General features: G+C 38.1%; 1 protein-coding gene across 1 annotated transcript in view; it reads left to right on the forward strand.

Annotated features, from left to right (window-relative positions):
• Nucleotides 1–14,717: 14,717 nt before the first annotated feature.
• The window catches only part of PTK2B (protein tyrosine kinase 2 beta), a 168,551-nt gene continuing 166,851 nt past the window's right edge, over nucleotides 14,718–16,417 (forward strand). Inside the window, 1 exon segment of the mRNA XM_074288376.1 lies at nucleotides 14,718–14,892. The gene's annotated coding sequence lies outside the window, so the exon portion shown is untranslated.

The raw sequence follows: 16,417 nt of genomic DNA on the forward strand, positions 1-16,417 counted from the left end.
TTTTCTTTTATCTCTTTGGGGACATAGACCTAGTAGTGGTATTGTGGGATCAAAAGATATGTAATTTACAAATTTTTGGGGCAGAGTTATAAATTGTTTTCCAGAAGGGGTTGACCAATTCACAGCTCTACCTTTTCACAGTTTTTTAATGTATCTATTTTCCTGCAGGCCCTCTAGTTTTCTTAATTTTTTTTGCCAACTTTACCAATTTAATGAACATGGGATGATGAGCATCTTAGTCACCTTAATTTAAATTTGTCTAATTATTAGTGATTTGTAGCATTTTTTAAAAATATGGTTGATAGACTGGATTTCTTTCTTTGGGAAAAAAATGCCTTTAACAACAAGATTATTTGAAGATCAATTCTGATGGACGTGGTTCTTTTCAACAATGAGGTGATTGAGTCCAGTTCCAATGATTTTGTGTTGAAGAGAGCCATCTATACCCAGAGTTCTGTGGGAACAGAATGTGGATCACAACATGGAATTTTCACTTTTTTTGTTGTTTGCTTGAATTTTGTTTTCTTTCTCATTTTTTTCTTTTTTGATCTGATTTTTCTTGTACAGCATGATAATTGTATAAATATGTATTATATATTATTTTATACAATATTATACAGTATATATTATATATAAATGGTATAATATATATATATATTGGATTTAACATATATATATATATTTATTTATTTATTTTTTAAACATGTTTAAGATAAATTCGATTATTTGCCATCTAGAGGACTAGGGGAAGAGAAAAGGGAAGAAATTTGGAGCACAAGGTTTTGCAAAGGTCAAGGTTGAAAATTAATTTTTTTGATTGAGGCAATTAGGGTTAAGTGAGTTGCCCAGGGTCACACAGCTAGGAAGTGTTAAGTGACCAGATTGAACTCAAGTCCTCCTGACTTCAGGGCTGGTGCTCTATCCACTGCGCCACCTAGCTGCCCCAATGTTGTCCCAATGAAAACAAGCATATGTTTTGAAAATAAAAAGCTGTAATAAAATTTAAAAAGAACCAAGAAAACATTATACACAGCAACCACAACTTTGCATGGGGATAAATTCTGATGGACATGCTTTTTTCAATAGCAAGGTGATTCAGACCACATCCAATGATCTTGTGATGGAGAGAGCAATCTGCACCCAGAGAAAGACTGTGAGAACTGAGTGTGGATCACAACATAGCATTTTCATGTTTTTGTTGTAGTTTGCTTGCATTCTGTTTTCTGTCTCATTTTTTTCCTTTTTGATCTGATTTTTCTTGTACAGCATGGTAATTGTAGAAATACGTATAGAAGAATTGTACATGTTTAACATATATGGATTACTTGCTGTCTAGAAGAAGGGGTGAGTGGGAAGGGAGAAAAAATTGAAATACAATGTTTTTCAAGGGTAGAAGTTGAAAATTATCTGTGTATATGTTTTGAAAACAAAAAGCTTTAATTAAAAAAAGAAAAAATGCTTTTCATATACTCTGACCATTTATTAATTGGACATTACTACATCAATAAATACACTTTTTTTTTGAGCTAATTGTGTCTTCTGCTTGATTGTTGAAGATAACCATGTCAGTAGGGCCTTGGGAGCTATAATTTTAGGAGTTTAAACCCACAAAATACATTGAACCTTGCATAGTCACACCCCATCACTCATCCCCCATTCAACCTATGAAGGGTTAACATTAGAGAAACCCCTCCTTTAATGATTTCATATGTATTTGTCTTCATTCTTTTTATATTTATTCAGTTGATCTATTTTATATTTATGTTATATCATATACTTTATATGTATAAATTATATATATTTTATCATATTACTTATCTCCCATATTAAATTGTAAGATTATAAGACTTAAAAATCAAGTTGTTTCATTCTTTTCTTTGTGTTGCCAATGTCTTATACATAGTAGGTGTACAATTAATGCTTATTGATTATCTCTTTTTGACAAAATTGAGACTAGAATTTATGGGATGTGCTCATAACTAGTCCTTGTACTAGTAAGGGACTGAGGCAGGACTCGAAATCATTCTTCCTGAATTCAAGCTCAATACTCTCTACTATCCCTTCCAGAATAAAGATGATAATTGAAGCTATATAAGGGGATGAAATTGGAAAAGAAAAGAATATAGAAGAGGACCAAAGACAGAGCCTTGGGAAACACTTAGCAGGTGGGAGATATAAGGTGAGCCATGAAAAATGAGTTAATGAAAGAGACAGAGAAGGACTGATCAGACAATTAAAGGAAGAATAACCAGTATTAAAGAAGCAAAGTGTCAAGAAGGAGATGATAATCAACAGCTTGAGTTGCTTTAGAAAGGCCAAGGATGATAGAATCAAGGAAAAAAAATCATTGAAAGTAGCAAGTAAGAGATCACTGGTAACTTTTGAGAGAATATTTTTGATAGGTGGGTTGGGAGTCACATTGTAAGAAATGAAAGAATGGCTGGGTGATGAAGTAGAAGCTATGAATGCAAACTTTTTCTGAAAATTTAGCAGTAAGGTGAATTCAGTGTTGGACTTTAAGGATTTCTTTCTGAATGATAGCAAAAACCTGAGCATGTTTATAGCCAGAATGAAAGGAGATAGGGGAAAGGGAGAGAGAATGATCAGTGGATTAAGGTCTAGAGGAGGATGAATGAAGGATTTATTAAGTGCTTACTAGGTTCAAAGAAAGTATTGTACTAAGCACTGTGTATACAAACAGAGCTCATATTCTACTAAGGGAGACATATGTGCAAGATTGCAGTGCAATGTAAAGGGAAAAGACCCATAGTCCTTTAGGTGCAGGAGTGAAGCAAGTGGCAGTGCCTCTTCTTTAATGACATTTCCACTGATAAAATCATGTCAGTTTATGGTATGGAAGCACTTACAATTCCAAGGGCTTTGAAGATGAAAACTTTTTTTTTTCCCCTAAGTCTTAAATAACTTTAGTTTGTAGCACCTTTAGGAGTTGTTATCAGGCTCCATCTTCACACACATTATTTCCTAGCATGAATTCTGTGGGCAATTGATTGGATGCATCTAACAGAGTCTGAGGAGAGATGGTTGTCAAGGTGATGGTAATGGGTTGACTTGCCTGGCATATGCTGCTTCCCTTTCCTCTCTTAGGGTCCTTGTTTGCCCTGGGAGTGACAGTTGGTTGGCAGTTGGTGGGGATGGATGACCTCTTCTCCACAAGAGTTGTGATAGGGGTTTGAGGGCTGGGCTGGAGGTCTTGGGGAAATTATGCTTCTCTTCTTATGCTCATCTGCCTGTTGATGGCTGTTGGTGAACAATAGTGATGAAGAAAGTGAGTTCTTTGTTCATAATGATTTCTCATTCAGTGATAGCCATCAGGACTGTAGATAAGTCTGTTGATATAAGTCTCTTGGCTTAGGGTCTTACACTGTTTCCATCAGTGTCTGAGAGGCAATGATCAAGGTGGTGGTGGTGGCTCGATTTGCTGGCATACAGCCCCCTGACTCTTCCTCAGGAGACAGGAAGGAATGAAGTGCAAGTGAAATGAATGGAGTAAAGTCAAAGAGTTCACTTTGAAATAATAATGGCAACAATGATAATGATGATAGTTTGCATTTTGTATCATGCATTAAGATTTGCAAAGCACTTAGTTATTTTATCTCATTTGGTTCTCATAGTCATCCTATAAGGTTAAATGCTATTATTATCCCCATTTCTCATATATGAATGTAATAAAATGTATGTCATGGTTCCTTATCTCTTTCTGTCTTACCTTCTTAGAAGTGCTGCCTGGGAAGGAGACAGTCTAGGTACTGGGGAACTAATGTGGCCAAACACAACCTAAAATAATTATTGTGAGTGATTGCTAGGAAGAGCAAAAATAATCAAGGAATGCATTGAGAGTACTCAGGGTGAATTAACTGAGGAAGATTCACTTTCCACCAAGACCAAATATACTTCCTGTGTGGGCCATTGGAACAAAACAAAGAACTTGCTTTCTTGCAGCCAGATGGCATAGCAGATAAATCACAAAGTCTGGAGTCAGGAAGATTTGAATTCAAATGTGACATCAGACACTCATTAGCTGTGTGATTCTGGGCAAGTCATTTAACTTCTGTTTCCCAAAGTTTCTTTATCTCTGAAGTAGAGGTGATAATAGCACTTACCTCCAATAATAATTGTTGGCACATGGCAAGAACTATATAAGTGTTAATAGGAATAGTTATTGTTATTATTATATTATATTATAGTTATTATTATTATATATTATAATATGCATATTATTATATCATAGTTATTATTATATTTACTGGTCACACTGATTCAAGAGCAATAAAAAATAAAACAAAACTTATTAAGAGATAACACCTGGGACTAACCATGTCACTTGAAAAATAAAAGATTGGGGCAGCAGAGGACTCAATATGCTGTTTTAAAACACTATCAGCAGAAGCAAAAAGCATCTTTTGCTACTGCTTTGGTCTGTATGGACATATGAATAATGGATGGACTTGAGAGAAGAATGCAGAGTTAATGTGTCGGAAGCATCCCAGATAACAGGTTTGGGAAAGAGAGTAAGACAAATGAAAGTTACCCTGATCTTCCAAAACAGTTAATCTGATTTCATCAATTGCTTAAGAGTACATTGATATTAAATGCAGCAGTGAGAGTAGAAATAAAAAAAAAATACAATGTACTTCTATACTTGAGTAGATCTCAAGTGACCATAATAGTATGCCGGTCATTTTTAAAGGAAACATGGAGGAAAATATTTTTATAGCCTCTGAGAGGGTTTGGACTCCAGCGTTGTAGTGACAATAATTATGCATATTTAAGATAGAATAAGCATGAAGTTTGCAACAGACATTATCAATAAGAAGATGACATTATGATTTTGGTTTACAGAGCTAGCAGTTATCTCTGGAGTATAAGCATTGACTGGAAGCAATTCCAATCTATTCAAGGTATTAGCTAGATATTGAAAGTAAAAGACTGGAACTTGATACCTATACAATTTAATCATTCAAGCAGCCTGAACAGATGATTCTGGGAAAATGGGAACAGATTGTGGCAGAGAACATTTAAAGAGCACTAGTTCTTCCAATTTAGAACTGGACCTGGAGAAATTTGATCTTGATGCCTATGTGCCTGAGGAATGGAAAGACCAGTTTAATGAGAAGCTGGGCAGAAGGACAGGAACATTCTCTAACTTAAAAAAAAATCTTTCTTTTATTGATACATTTTGTTTTTCTATAACATTAATTTTAAATATATGCCCATCTCTCCTCTACCCACTGAAGAAAGAAGAAAGGAAGGAAAGAAAAAAGAGGAGAAAGGAATGAAGGAAGTATTTATACAATGCTTATCATGTATCAGGCTTTGTGCTAAGGACTTACTGAATATTATCTTATTTGAAAGTCTCACAATGACCTTGAGATGTTGTTTGTTATTCAGTCCTTTCAATCATGTCTGACTCTTCATGGTGTAACATTTGGCATTTTCTTGGCAGAGATAATGAGTGGTTTTTAATTTCCTTCTCCAGCTCATGTTTCAGATGAGGAAACTATAGCAAATGGGGTTGAATGATATGATTATCAAAGTCCATAAATATGAGGCTGGATTTGAACTCAGGTCTGCATACTTACTGCTCTATCTATTACACCATCTATCTGCCTAGGTACATGTACAGTTATATACAAAACTTTTCATAGGGAAGATTCTAGCAACTTGGAAGAACAAGAAAGGCTTCATGTAGAAGTAGTGTTTGACTTGAACACTGATGAAATGAGGAATTCTAAGAGATGGAGGTGAGGAGAAAATACATTTCAGGAATGGGGGATAGCCAGTGAAAGGATATAGAGGCAGGAGATGAAGGGCTATGTATAAGAAATAAAAGATCAGCATGTTCTCTGTCCCCCCAATATTAGAAAGAAGCAGAATCCCAAGCTTCATATCCAAAGATTGACTCCTTTCCCACCAAATACTAGTACTACAATGAATACACACAGCATTCACCTAGCTAAGAAACACATTTATCTAAATTTGTAGTAAAACAGAAATCAGAGAAAGTCTACATCTAAGAATATAGAGCAAACAATACAGAGTGAAGGAACTTTCCTATTGGGAGAGTCAAGCAAGAGAAGGAGTCTTGGATCTCACCCAAGGGGAAGTTCCCTGATTTCTAATGCAGCAAGCTGGAGATAGTAATATAAAGACTGTCAGTTTTTCTTATGTTGGCTTCTTCCCAGAGTCTGTTCCTTTAGCAATCTGAAGTGGAGTTAACATCTTCCATCTTTCCTTTCAAAGATAGACACCTGATGTGCCTAAAGTCCTAGGACACTCAATGACTAAAAGGGAACTTGAAGAAGACTGAAGAGACTGGAGTTCTGCTCTCACTATTCTGCCCTGCCCCTTACACACATGTAGGGCACTGATCTCCACCAACTAGGAGAAAGTTTCATATTACTAGTCTTTAGGACAACAGATATATTTTGGTTCCCAAAGTGGGAGGGAGTAGAAATATAATCAATGTACAATGTAAATCAAAAATACTTAAAACAAGTATTCATTATTAGAAAAATGTGAATATAAGTAATAACCTGTAACTACCACTATACTTTTCTGGTTCTTTGTCTGAAGCATTTTGTGGGACTGCCAAATAAATATTTCACATTTCATTTAAACTGCATTGCGCTTACTTCCTCAAAGCATACATCTTCCAGTAAATCAGACCAGATGTTGAGTTCATTTTCTCACCAAGAAGCCCTAGGAAAGTTGTCTCCTCCCAGAGGAGTTTAGCTAGCACCAGGTAAAGAACCTAAGGTAGTCACTACCCAGAAGGCCCCAATCAAATTCAGCATTTAGTCATCTAGAATTAGGCATGTAAAGAAACAGAAGAGACAGTCCAAGCTCCAGAATAAAAGTTGTCTAGTTGAATTGCTGTTTCAATTTCCATATAGGAGAAGTTACTTTATTAATATGGTGGGGGAAGAGGTCTTAAGAGAGGCTTCAATAGAACTGACTCAGTTGGAAGACAGGAAAAAAGAGGGCAAAGTCACACTTTCTTAGTGACCAACAGCATCAAGGAGCTAGCTAGCCAAGCAAATGGTGAAGCCCTATTGGGAACTGAACCTGTGCTCACTATTTTATAGATTTGGAACTCACTTTTTAAGATCCACTGATTTGCTAATTGACTTAGTGGCCAATGACTCTGACATGGCTTTGACCAAGATGTCAAAGCCCCCTAAAGCAAGCTGATTCCACCTCCCTTCAATGGTCATGAAGTGACAGAGGGAAGACCCAGGATTTCCTGCCTTGTCCCAGAGCAACAAACTCTTTCACTGATAAGCTATGTGTTTCCCTGAAAGTACTTCTGGAGTGGATTCTAATCCAATCCAGTTACCTACACCCATGATTCATCACCCCTACTAAACTACTCGAGATTGTGGATTACATTTTGATTTTTCTTTGTAACTCCCTCCAGCAGCTCACATAGTACATTTCCATTTTATATATTCAATAAATATTAGATGAATGAGTGACCTCATAATCCTAGAGCTCCCTTTAATTCTGGCATTTTAAAATTCTAAAATCTGAATTGAATTAGAAGGCAGGCCCAGGGTCAAGAAGTCAGTATAGCTTAATTGGTTAGATTACAAAATCAGAATCATGATTCAGTAGAATGGACTGTATTTGAGACAAAGGATCTAGCTTTAAATACAGGCTCTGTCAAAATTTCTTTGAATCTTATTTTTTCATCAATAAAATGAGAATGAACTACTTGCCTTATATAAAATTGCTGTGCAACTTTATAATCCTTAAAACAGATATAGTGTAAGTCTGTCAATGTGATACTTTCCCTCTCTCACCCTATAAACATCAGTGACTCCACATCATTAACTCTAGAATAAAATTTTTGGCATTTATAATCCTACCTCCTTCCTATCTTTCCAGTTTTCTTATATATTATTCCCCTTTCACTCATGCTGCTTGCCAGCTATACTGGCCTGCTTTCCATTTTGCACAAAAGATACTACTTCCTACCTCCTCATCTTTGTACCCCATGTCTTAAATGCACTACTTTTATGGCACCTGTACTTTAGCCCCTTATTCAACCTCTTTTCATTCTCGAGGAATTGAATTCGTACTCTTGGGACCTAAGCTCAGATAGGTGAATTTTTGCTTTACTTTACTCTAGTCCTGGGCTCATCATACCATTTCTTTGAACCTCTACCATGCCCTGTTTTTTTGTGTTTTTTTGTGTTTTTTTTTTTTTTTTTTTTTTTTTTGACTATTGCTCCCTTATAAGTGTTGTCTTTCCCAGTTAGAATATCCCTTTGAGAGCAAGTGAAGTAGGAGGGAAACTGCTCCCTTTACTGAAGCTGTGTTCCCTTTAAGATTATCACTGAACTATGTTCCCTTTAAAATTAAATTGTGTCCCCTTTTTGATCTGAGAGATCAGGATCTCCTAGGTTCTAGTGAGTCTAGAGAGAGGGCCCATTTTCCCAGGATGAGAGAAGCAACACTATTCAAGAGCAAATCAACTCCCACTGATCTTTTTGAAATTCTAAATTCTCATTCAATTGAGAAATTCTGGTCTGATCAGCTCAGGCTGTCCTAGCTCCCACCAAGATACCGATATAATAGGTTCCCTTAAACTCATTCCTTGCAAAAGGCCCAAGCAAATTGTTAGGACCCTTTGCCTGCTGAGGAGGCATTCCCTTCTCAGTGCAAAATTCCATTTCCCTAATAGGTCTTTGCCACCAGTCTTTTAGCTAACTAGTTTCTATACAATAATAAACTTTCATTTTGAAATTAATTCAGGAATAAGTGAATTCTTTCACTTTAAACCTGTGGGCAACCAAAAGGGGGATTTTTAACAACTGTCTTATTGCCACTAACCTCATCACCACCAGGAACTGAAGGGATACAAATCTTATCACAGGGACTATCTTGCTTGTATCTGTATATCTAGCTCTTAATGTGGCACCAGGTACATAGCAAATGCTTAAATGCTATTTTTCCTTTCATTTTCCCACCTCTGTCTTTGGATTTTTTTAAAGATTTTAGCTCTTAATATAGGACCATGTGTCTTCTGATTCAACCTTCTACTCAGAATCTTTCCAGTTCTACCCTACCTTTCACCCCAACCTTCAACCCTAACTAGCTGCACTAGTGCCTTCTCTCCCCAAGCTACCTTGTATTCATTTTGTATATATTGAGAGAAATGAGGGAAATATAATAGTTAGTAGTAGATAATTATGGGAATTGAGTGAACCACACTGACACCATCTTGTTACTCAATTCAGGAGCTAGCTCAGTTCCCTTTCTAATCAATTATGGGCCTAGTCCATATTCTACACTGTGAGAAAACTTTATTCAGTTTTGGAAATTGGGAGAAAACTTTATTGCATTATTTGAACCTAGTACTTTGTGGCTGGGAAACTGGACTGTCTCTCCTTAACCAAGAACCTGGGTTATGCTGACTTAAAAGCCCAATCAGATTAAAAAGATTAATGCTAGGAGTTTTCTCACAGTTGTAAATCTCAAGTAATCCATATATCTTATCTGAAATCTAGCCTTGTACTGATTAGTCTGTTGCTGTTTGCAAGTATTTTTAATTATTTGCAAACATTTGGGCTGAGTGGGACATCTCTTTTTCTGAATTCAGGGAATTTCATCTATTTGCTCCCTCTCCTAACTTGGAAAGTTCCCAATCTTTCATCCAATTAGATCCAATTCATCTAATTCAAAATCAGATTACCTAATGTATCCTGGTCAATTGTTTCCTTTTAATTGATTGGCCTTATTTGAAGAACTATTTTTTAATGTATAAAAATCCATCTCCCCCTATATTTGGAGTCCAGTTCTAAGCTGAGGAAAGGACCTAGTTCTACTTTTTTTTTGGCCATTGCCATGCATTGCTAAATAAATTGATATGCTCAGAATGTAGAACCTTTGTTTTCTCAGTTATTTTACCTTTCATCCACCATAGTACTCTAAATATATTATATGGGCCAGTCAATATTAAATGGCTGGTAGGCCCCAGATATTACATATGTTGTGCAGGCATGTGTGTATTACAAATTGTTTCTGTGGCTAAAATGTAAGCTCCTTAAGGGCAGGAACTGTTTCACCTTTGTCTTTATATCCTGACTTTTAAACTTAGTGCCACAATAGCATATACTAAGCACTTTCAAAACTGTGATTAGTGTGAGTATAATGGAGGTAGGTTAGAGACAACTCTAACCAGAGCTCATTGTTAAAATTTCAATGTGAGAGTTTATGGAACCAAAGCAGGAGTTGGCTTATTATGTTGTTGATTGTTTAGACTTAAGAAAGTAATGGAGAGAATTGACAAATGGTCAAAGGATATGAACAATTTTCAGATGAAGAAATTAAAGCCATTTATAGTCATATGAAAAAATGCTCTAAATCATTATAGATTGGAGAAATGCAAATTAAGACAACTCCAAGTTAACACTTCACACTTATCTCATTGAATAAAATGACAGGAAAAGATAATGATAAAAATTGGAGGGGATATGGGAAAACTGGGACACTAATGCATTACTGGTAGAATTGTAAAATATTCCAACCATTCTAGAGAGCAATTTGGAGCTATGCCCAAAGGGCATATTATGCATACTCTCTGGTCCAGTAGCTTCACTATTTGGTTTATATTCCAAAGAGATCATAAAAAAGGGAAAAGGACTCACATATACAAAATGTAGCTCTTTTTGTAAGTGACAAGGAATTGGAAGTTGAGTGGATATCCATCAATTGGGGAATGGTTGAATAAGTTATGGTATATAAATGTAATATAATATTATTGTTCTATAAAATATGATGAGTAAGCTGATTTCAGAAAAACCTGGAAAGATCTATATGAATTGATGCTGAGTGAAATAAACAGAACCAAGAGAACATTGCACACAGTAACAGCAACATTATGTGATCATTGATTAGCTACAATAGATTTAGCTCTTCTCAGCAAATCAGTGATCCAAGCAGTTCCAATAGATTTGATAGGAAATATCATCTGCAACCTGATGAGAACTATGGAGACTGAATGTGGATCAAAGCACAGTATTTTTACCTTTTAAATTTTTTTGTTTGTTTGATTTCTTTCTTTCTTTCTTGTGGTATTTTTCCCTTTTGGTCTAATTTTTTCTTACACAATATTACAAATATGGAAACATGTTTAGAAAGATTCTACATTTTTAACCTATATTAGATTGCTTGCTTTCTTGATTAGGGACACATATTTTAGGGAGGGAGAAAAAAAATTGGAAATAAATCTCTACATGTATTTGGAAAAATTAAATGAAAAGTTTGGAAAAATAAAAAAAGAAACTGATGGAGAAAATATTGATAATAAAGATCAAAATTAAAAGTATGTTGAATATGCATTTTTGTTCAGAGAGGCACTTGTTAAACATTTACTAGCACACCTCTGGCTACAATACATATAATGCTTTTTGAAGACTCAAAAGAACTATGAATATGTCAGTTATTAATCATTATTTATATTAATAATGTGGCACATAACATAAACTATTATTAAATATTAATAAGATTATATATACTATTATTAACAAACATTATTGCTAGTAATTGCATTTTCCCCTCTCCCTGTTAACACTCTGGGCTCAACCATGCATTCAAGCTAAAAGGCTAAGCCCATCTTTGGGCAGAGGAGGTGAGAGAATAGAGATGAGGAACCCAACAAATTCTTTTGAAGTCAGTTAGTTGGTATATTGTGTTCTCTGTCTTTGGAGCATTTAGGAGCAGGGAAGGATGGGATTAATATTTCAGAAATTATTAACAGATTTTTGAGGGGAATGGGTGAGGGAAAAGTTATAAAAGTTTGCTTGTTTGTTAGTTCCACATCTCTTTCATCTCCCAACTCTTAAATAAAGCAATCTAAAGCAAGCCTAATAGAATCAAAACACTTCAAATATTTAAAGAACTATCTTGGCCTCCTCTATGTCTCCTCCAAATTAAACATTTCTAATTGCCTCAACCATTTATTTACATTATAGTGAGCATTATATTACTTATGAAGTAGGTATCCAACTGTAGCGTAGTACAGGGACCTGAATTCATATTATACCTTTATCATTTGCTTGTATAACCTTGAGCAAGACACTTAACCTGCCAAAACCCAGTTTCCTTGAATACAAAGATGGAGTTGGATTAGATGAACTCTGAGGCTGCTTTCAGTTCTAAATTTATGACTGATGGCTATAGGTCTAGTTCTAACTGGGCTTCCCCATTTATTTGTCTTGCTCATCATATGGATGGATATGTCGATCATTAGATGGAGCTGATGATGAGAAAGTGTGACTGGATGGGAACAAATACAACTGATCGCCTGGAAAACTTGGTCAGTAGTTTCAGCTTCAGATAAATGAAGAGAATAGTTGAGCATCTACTGATATTGCCACCCAGGGTGCCACCTTGTGGCCACAAAAGAAACTTAACACATTCCTCAAGGAATTCAGCATCTTGGGCTTCATAGGGTGGAAGGGACCTCAGAGGCCACTTACTCCAATTACCTTATTTTATAGATAAGAAATCTGGGGCCTAGACATGTCAGGTAATTTATAGCTATTAAGTGATAGGGACATGGGTAGAATGTTATAAATGCATATGAGAGATTCTAGGACTGAAAGATTGAGGAGGAAGAGAGGAATTGATAGATTTTAGGTAGAGGAGCAGGATCAAGGAAGACTTTAGGGAAAAGGTGGTTGGCATTTGAACTGAGACTTGAAGGAAGAAAAGGATTTCAGCACGTGGAAATGTAGATGGAATCCATTCTGGTCAAGGGAGACAGTCTGAGTGAATGCTTTAAGATGGCAGAAGGCAGAATGGATATGGGAGCACAGGTAGTCATTTAGTAAAGATAAAATGTAGTTTGTGTGAAGGGGACTAAGGCAGTTTGGAGCCAGATTGCTGAGAGCCTTGTATGTCAAGATGAGGAGTTTGTGATTTACACTGTAGCTAATGGGGAGCCAGTGAAAATTAGCTAGTGAGTGCATTATTAGATCTTTACACCAGACAGGTTATTTTGACAGAAGTGTGAAGAATGGGCAACATGATATAAAGGAAAGAGCATTGGATCTGGAATTAGCAGACTGGTGTTTAAATCCTAACTGCAATTTACTACTTATGTGACCCTGGGCAAGTCACTTAATTCTTACTGTGTAAATATTTCTTTGAATGAATGAATGAACGAATGAATGGTTCTCCTCCACACCATCAGCACTAAATATCTCCACAACCACTCCTGCTCTGTGGGCAGTAATGGCAATAAGACATGGGCATAGGGACTGCAGGGTTTAAGGTTTTTGGAGGTCAGGCTTTGAAAGATGGAATTATTCTATTTGTATTTTTAGTCACAGTTCCTAGAATAGTACTTGGCACCTAGTAGACACTTAATAAATGCTTGTGGATTGATTGATTGGGGAGGGGGAGTTACTTTGGTGGCAGGGAGGGTGGCTGCCATCCTGATCCTGCCTCCTTGATAGGGCCATTTGAGTTGCATTTGTTTGGGGGAGGGACTGGCTAAGGAACATGCGCTTCAAGCATGTTAAAGGATGTTATCAGCACCTCATTCCATTAGAAAAAGCTTTTCCCTCCCTCCCACCCACCTAAGCTTTAAATATCTCAATCTCCTGGGAGAACTGAACACTCACATCTAAGTGGGGTGGCAGATCTGGAATTCTGGAAGATCTCTTCAATAAAGAAGAAACCTGAACTGAGGTTTCCAGGCACTTGGGGGAGAGATGTCATAAATAGGAACAGTTACTTTCCAACTTGTCCCCTTGCCTTGTCCCTGCCAAAACCCACCCTCTCTCTCTCACTAAGCAACTGATAGAATAGAGTAAAATGTTGGAGCTGAAGGGAGTGCCAAAGATCAACATCTAAGTGTAATGTATTCATGTTGCAGATGAGGAAGCTGGGTCCCAGAGACTGGCCAAGATAACACGGCTAGTCATCAGGGTCTGAGCTGGAACTGGACCCCAGCATTTCTGTCTCCTAATTCTTCATTCTTTCCACTCTATCATGATGGTGTGAAAAAAAAGGGGAGGGGGGCTTGAAGAGGGGCAGAATTTTTCCTGCCTAGTGAAGGAACAAGGGAAACTGGCCCTATAAAAGTTTCTAGAGAACACTGGATTGGGAGAGAGCCAGAGGTCCTAAGTGCAAATCTGGATATTTCTTACCAGTATGAACATGTGCTGGACATTCATTTAACCATTCTGTTTTAGTTTCATTATTTGAAAGTCGGAACTAGATGGTCTCTGAAGTTCTTTCCAGCTCTAATTCTATGCTCGTAGGGAGAAACTATGGTACAGATCACTGAATGGGAGTGGGAGAGCTTAGAACCCAGGAGTCCTGCATCCCAGACCCCTGATTTGAAATGTAAAGCTTGGCTGTAGCCTGAACCTAATTTGGGAAAGGGGTTTCCCTGAGGTCGGAAGTGTGGTGCAGAGGAACGGAGGATAGCATGGTGAGAACTAGGGGACCCTCTGCAGAAAGATGGAAAACTTCAGAGTTCCTTTGGAACGAGTGGCAATGGCAGAATTTCCCTTCAGGTCGCCGTTAGCAACTCTGGGATTCTACAGCAGCTTCTATTTCAGAGTTTATGGTAAGTGGCTGGTGCAGGCACACACTCACACACACACACAAACACATACAACACACCCAACCCTTTAAGGAAGTGGGTAGCAGAGCAGCAGGGGTGTGGTTAGCAACTCAGAGGAGGAAAGAGGGGAAAACCTGTCAGCCCTCCTCTCACTCTGCACAGGCAGCTACCGGGTAAAGCCACTAACTGCTTAGCCCCTTACCTGTCCTGCTAGCATCCCCCACCTTAGCAACTCCACTTTAGGAGAGGCCCCTGAGAAGAACCACTTCACCACTAAAGTCTTTCACGTGAGTTTCCCCTCTCTCAATTCCAGTGGGTGAGAGTGAGGGTGGGGGTGGGAGGGGGCAGCGGTTTGAGGAAAGTTGTTGGCTTTGCCTCAGTGGAATGAATGGTCTGGCCTGTGGCTCTGGTTACCTGGTTGAGGCTGGAGAGGGGGTATAGGGCAGAGGAACTGGGAGTTCCTAGGAGGAGGAGGATTAGGAATTCAGAACTGAAAGGTACTGGGTGTGTGTCTCTGGGAGGGGGGGGGGGCGGAGCGGGGGTGGGGGGGAGGAGGGGGAGAGAAGGAAAGTGTCTGTGTGAGTATGTGTCTGGGTGTGCCTGAGGTGTGTTCGTCAAAGGAAAGGTGAACCTATTTTGGGATGTGAGTTGAGATTGTGGCGCTGGATATCTTTTTGGTCCACTTGACACATTTGGAAGGAGAAAAAAAGTCTATATATAGATAAAGGTTCAGGGACCCCCATGGGTCGTTAGAAGTTTGGTTTGAGAGGTGATTAAACCCAGTCAGGGGCTTTCAGGACTCAGTCTCAGTTCCATCTCACCTGCTTCTTTAAACATCAATGTTTCTTTCTCTCTCCCTCTCATCCCTCAGATTTTCTTAAAAAGACTTCTAGCTCTATTCTCTCTCTCCTTCCGCTCCCCCCCCCCCAATCTTCCACCCCCGTAGCCTCCAGCCCCTTGTTCCTTCTTGTCCTTTGACAGGGAACATTATGAACATGGTATCACAATGCAGGTGGTATCTATGGGGTTTGATCTCTTTATTGGAGGACAAAGTTAACACTTTATAGACCAGTACTTTTCTTAAACTCATTCCTTCTGGTAGCTACTAAAGGGTTAAGTTCTGTGCTCCGTCTCTTTTGGCTGTCAGGCTGTGCGTGGGCAAAGCCCAGGGCTGCAGCCTCCTGGTGGGTGAATGCAGAACATATGGGTGATATTCCATGCCCACCGAATTCTACCACCTGCCCTAGCCCTCTGTCACATGACAGGCAGATCCCTTACCTCCTGGTCTCTCTCAGAGAGAGGATGGGGATTTCACACACCTGGGCACTCTCTAGGTGTTGGAATCCAGGCTCTAGCCAGAAGGATGCCACTCTGTGCATGCTGGGTCAGCATCAGGATGTGCATATAATGTTTGTTATCTTCCCGACCAGAGGGGTGATGGCTTAAAAAAAAAAAAACCCAAATAGTTATACTAGTCACAGTGAGTTTAGGAGGAATGGAGAGTCTCCATTCCTTTTGACTTCTTAACAAGTCCAAGAAGACTATTCTGATCTAGAAGCCGAAACTAAGACATTTTGCTGTTAATGCTTTGACAAGAGCATACAGATGATGCTTAACTTTCTAGTTTAGGTCGAAGGACCAGAGGATCGAAGCTATTAAACTAGAAGGGACAACAAACTTTTCATTTCACAGATGAGAAAACTGAGGCTCAGAGCTGTTCAATGACTTGTTCAAGGTAACACAGACAGGATCTACTACTTCTACTGCTACTCCCAATGTGGCAGTGCCAGGGAATTTTGCACCAGGTCCAAG

The sequence above is a fragment of the Sminthopsis crassicaudata genome, chromosome 2 (assembly GCF_048593235.1).
Source record: "Sminthopsis crassicaudata isolate SCR6 chromosome 2, ASM4859323v1, whole genome shotgun sequence".
NCBI lineage: Eukaryota > Metazoa > Chordata > Mammalia > Dasyuromorphia > Dasyuridae > Sminthopsis > Sminthopsis crassicaudata.